We start from the raw sequence: 5641 nt of genomic DNA, 5'->3' as shown, positions 1-5641 counted from the left end.
AGGTGGCGTTGTGAAGCAAAGAGAAGGGAGCGTAAGGGCGCCCCTGCCTCCGTGCGGACGGGGGGCGAGTATAACCGATACAATAAAACCTTATAACAATAACAAATGTAACTTATATTCTATATTGAGTGTTATAAAATGTAACTTTTGAGAAGATGAGTAAACCATTTTTTTTTGTTTCAGCAATAGCCCTGCAATAGATATACAGGAAGTGCCATGTAGGCGAGACAAGGGGCAGTAGTTGAATCTAGTGAGACCAGTTTAGAAATCAATAGTCTGGAGACAGACTAGTATTTCATTCAATGGCAAGCCCAACATCTTAATAAATGTGACATTACCCACCTTATGTTGATAATAGCTAAAGTGCAGTCAGGAAAAATAGTGAGCCATGTACTAATATTAGTCAAAGAAGTTTGTTATATTCCCTGTAATAGCTTATTTTCAGAAATTATAGAGGGAAATAAAGTCCAACATATATGTACTACTAGTAGATAAGATTGTGTAGAGACAATGGTTCTAGCTGATTGACTCTGGGTAAATTGATGCTATGGAATTAGAACAATACAACAGAGTAAATTGATGAGTAAGTGCAAAAGACTAGAGATAACATTTGAAGTAACATTTGCTGCTATTGAATGGATACAGACTGAGGTCTGAGGTCTTGTTTTCTTGATACTGATCAAATTTTTTCCCTCTTTAGACAAGGATGGGTATATATATATATATATATATATACAGAGATAGAGAGACGGAGAATTCCTGGAGAAGCTGAGGCCGTTGGAGATTAGGTGCAGGAACACATAGAAATCTTCCCTGGAGATCTGGCAGATAAGGACTACACACAGATAGTCAGGCAGAATAGTAATACAGGCCACCGTCTGGTAAATGGAGAGTCAGGCAGGAGATGGTCAGGCAGACTGGGACCAGGTGCAAGTGAAATCAGACAGAGGATGGTCAGACAGGCTGGGATCAGGTACACGGGAGATCAGACAGCGTATAGTCAGACAAGCCAAGTTCGGTACACAGAGAATCCAGCAACACGTGATCAGACAAGCAGAAATGGCACACAGGAGATCCAGCAGAATATCTCACAAGGAGGAACACGGGAGTCAGACGCACAGCAAATGAGCTGCACTGACACTGAGCAAATGTCAGTGCCGAGCTTTATAGAGAAGGATATTGAAAAAGCCGCCCTGGCAGCCGAGTCATGTGACCCGCTACCCAGAAGTGCCGATCACTGGAGCGAGGAAAAGGTAAGAGCTTTACAGTACTCCCTACCATAAGGGTGGACTCCAGACACCCTAAAAGGGTTTGTTGGGAAATTTCTTTGGAAACTGTTAAAGCCAGTGATTCCCAAACTTTTTCAGTTCGTGGCACCCTTATAGTCTCATAATTTTTTCAAGGCACCCCTCCAAAATAATTACCAGGCAGACCCTTTTTATAAGTAGCTGGGTCAAAATAACGTAATAAGTATTTAGGTCAGGACAGAAATACTTAGTAAGTTGTTTGCAAAAATAGTACACAATTATATTTCTGTCAAAGAATAATTTACAGCTAATATTCAGAGGAATAAGTTCAAACAAAATAAAACAACAACATGTACAAAAACCATCACACTGTGCTTCTACATCCTCACACTATGTGTCCCTTCATCTTCACACTATGTGTCCCCTTCATCTTCACACTCTGTGCCCCCTTCATCTTCACACTCTGTGTCCCCTTAATCCACACACTCGGTGCCCTCTTTCATCCACACACTCTGTGCCCTCTTTCATCCACACACACTGTGTCCTCTTTCATCCACACACTCGGTGTCCTCTTTCATTCACACACTCTGCCCTCTTTCATCCACACACTCTGTGCCCTCTTTCATCCACACACTCTGTGCCCTCTTTCATCCACACTCTCTGTGCCCTCTTTCATCCACACACTCTGCCCTCTTTCATCCACACACTGTCACTCACCGGACCGTGAGTGCTTCTTCCCGTACATTTAGGAACCGTGGTCGTCCTCCATCCTGAGGGTCTGCGCATGCGCAGCCCTTTCAAACCCTTCAGTACCTGTCCCTTTAACTTAATTGGCAGATCAGGCAACACTCCCTATATTAAGCACCTGTGGTCAATACCACGTGGCCTGATCTTGGAGTCTCATTCCCCATGAGCCTCTGAAGGTGTTCCTGTGTTTCCTCGTGTATTCAGCGCTGCTGATTCCTGTGGTTTCCAGACCACTTCTACTCCTGTGGTTTCCTAACCACTTCAACCCTCCTGTGTATCATCGTGACTGTTAGCTGATTCCTATCCGCTGCCTCCGTGCACTACAGTCTTCAAGCCACTTCAACTCTGCTATGTATCATCATGACTGTTAGCTGATTCCTATCCGCTGCCTCCGTGCACTACAGTCTTCAATCTACTTCAACTCACCTGTGTGCCATCATGACTGTTAGCTGATTCCTATCCGCTGCCTCCGTGCACTACAGTCTTCAATCTACTTCAACTCGCCTGTGTTTCATCGTGACTGTTTGGCTGATTCCTATCCGCTGCCTCCGTGCGCTTCAGTCTTCAGCTCATCTTATCTCTCCCGTGTTTCCTCGAGACTGCTACAGCTGATTCCTATCCGCTACTCTCCGTGCTCAACAGTTCCAGCTCAGCTCTGCTCTCCCGTGTTTCATCGTTGCTGCACCTGCTGGTTGCTATCCGCTACCTCCGTGTATCTGCAGAGTACTGCTGCTGCTACTCCTCAGTTCTACTCGTCCTACAACAGCTGATCCGCTCTCCGTGCTTCTCCGTGTTCCCGCTGGTCTCTACTCGCCAGTCTGCATCGGATCTGCGCCTCACTGTTTTCATCTCATCTAGACCATCGCTACTCTTCAGGGTCCTCCAGGAGTCCAGTTCTACATACTACTGCTTCCTGAGTATTTGTTCCCCTGCTGGTCTACCTACCTGTGCGCTGCACCTACTTGATTACCGCTTCACCCCTCCAGGGACTTCGCATCCTGCCGGCCTCCAGCCGTTCAGGTATCTCTACACTCCTGTCTGACAGCCTGCTTCTGAACCACGGTATGCATACTTCTCATTGACTGTGCTGGTGTATTGCATATCTTGCTGGACTGAGTTTGTTCTCCTCTGGAGTTTACTATCCGCTGAGACTATTGCCATCATTGACTGTGTTATCTTGTGCCGGATTACCTCAAGTGACTTTCTATTATTGCAGTGCTGTTCAGTCATTAATATATTGTGCATGTTATTGTGGATCAAGTTTAAGGTGCCCGTGTATCCCCTGTATTGCAGTCTCTCCCCGTGCTCCTCCTCACATATATATTCAGTGGTACAACTTGCTAGAGGCAGACCACTGATCCCTGTTTCCTGTGTCACCTGTTCCAGTATCCTCTCACATAGCAGTGGTACAACTTGCTACCGCAGACCACTGACTACCTTCACGTTTCCTTTGTCCATACAGTTCCTCGTGTATTACTACATCCATATTACCAGTGCTGCTAGTCATAGACTTTCCTGAGCATCTCCATCATCTGCTATTTCCTGTTCCGTGATCACCCTGCTACCAGAGTACCATATTACCATCTATACTGCTCTGGTAAGCCTATCACCTGGTGATCCCTGGGTAAAGACTCCTAGTGCCCGTGACAGTAAGATCAGGCCATGACAGACCCAGATACGGAACCTACAGCCAAAGAGATGCTGCAGCATCTGGTCACCCGTGTGGAGCAACAGGATGCTCGCCAACAGCTGTTACTTCAATGCTACCAGTCGTTAGCCTCCCAAGGACCATCTGGACAGCCTGTTACAGCTAATGTTGAAGCTCCTGTGCTTTCCTCCGTTTCCCCAGTGCCATCCCAGGTGTCTACAGCTCCCACGCTTCACCTGCCTACTCCGTCAAAGTATGATGGAGACCCCAAAACTTGTAGGGGTTTTCTCAACCAATGCTCAGTTCATTTTGAGCTCCAACCCCAAAATTTTTCTACCCACCGTTCCAGAGTGGCCTATCTTATCTCATTGTTTTCTGGACAAGCTCTGGCTTGGGCCTCCCCTCTGTGGGAAAGGAACGATCCTGTATTTCAAGATAGTGCCAAATTCATTTCTATGTTCCGAAGTGTGTTCGATGAACCAGGTCGTGTGACCTCCGCTGCTTCCAGCATTCTTCGTTTACGTCAAGGTTCTCATACAGTAGGCCAGTACGTCATTCAATTTAGGATCTTAGCCTCTGAACTTCAGTGGAACACTGAAGCATTAATTGCCGCCTTCTGGCAGGGGCTCTCCGATAAAATTAAAGATGCACTGACTACCCAAGAGCTTCCTTCGTCACTAGAAGATTTGATCTCTCTTTGCCATCGTGTAGACATGAGGTTTCGTGAAAGAGAATCTGAGAAAACAACTCCAGTTAAAGCACCTCTTCGCTCAACCCCTCAGTTTCGTCCAGCTTCACCTTCCGTGATTCCCATGGAGATAGGACGTTCCAAATTATCTTTAGAAGAGAGGAAACGAAGAGTAAAGAATAGACTTTGTATCTATTGTGCTGATTCCACACATATGCTCAGTTCTTGCCCTAAGAAATCGGGAAATGCCAGGCCCTAACTAGTTCTGGAGAGGTGAAGTTAGGGTTCCTGGAGTCCTCTCCATCTTCTATGAAATTAAAAGTCTGCGCTTTTGATGTTACGATTTCCTTTGCTACCAAATCCTTTGAGTCACAGGCATTGATTGATTCTGGAGCAGCAGGAAATTTCATTTCTGAATCCCTAGTGAATCAATGGTCCCTACCAGTGATTACTTTGAAAACACCGATTACTGTGACTGCTATAGATGAATCACGTCTTATCAATGGTCTCATCACTCAGAGTACGTCTCCAGTAACACTTCAGATTGGTGTGCTACACCATGAAGAAATTTCGTTTTTAATTCTTCCAGTTACGACAAGTCCGATTGTCTTAGGCCTTCCATGGCTTCAATGTCACTCTCCCCAGATTGACTGGCGCACTCCTCAAGTTACGTCTTGGGGAGCTGAATGTCATCATCGTTGTCTTTCTCAAGTCATTCCTCTTAAAGTACAGCAATCTTCCATTTCATCTTCCTCACCGGGACTCCCTCCTCAGTATGCTTCATTTGCCGATGTTTTTGATAAAGCTCAGTCTGAACGTCTTCCTCCTCATCGTTCTTGGGATTGTCCGATCGATCTTCTACCTGGCAAGACTCCTCCCAGGGGTCTGGTCTATCCACTTTCGTTACCTGAAACTCAAGCCACATCTGAGTACATCCAGGAGAATCTCCAGCGAGGGTTTATTCGACCTTCCACCTCTCCCGCTGGAGCCGGGTTCTTCTTCGTAAAAAAGAAGGATAGATCACTACGCCCCTGCATAGATTTTCGTGGACTCAACGCCATTACTATTAAGAATCGGTATCCCATTCCGTTGATCACTGAGTTATTTGATCGCATCAAGGGAGCTCGGATCTTTACCAAGTTGGATCTTCGTGGTGCCTATAATTTAATTAGAATCCGTCCCGGTGACGAATGTAAGACAGCGTTCAACACCAGAGATGGGCATTATGAATATCTAGTAATGCCTTTCGGGTTGTGCAATGCCCCCGCTGTTTTCCAAGGCTTCGTTAATGAAATCTTTCGGGACTTATTA

This window comes from Mixophyes fleayi, chromosome 2 (assembly GCF_038048845.1).
Source record: "Mixophyes fleayi isolate aMixFle1 chromosome 2, aMixFle1.hap1, whole genome shotgun sequence".
Lineage (NCBI taxonomy): Eukaryota > Metazoa > Chordata > Amphibia > Anura > Limnodynastidae > Mixophyes > Mixophyes fleayi.
This window is presented reverse-complemented; position numbering follows the sequence as displayed.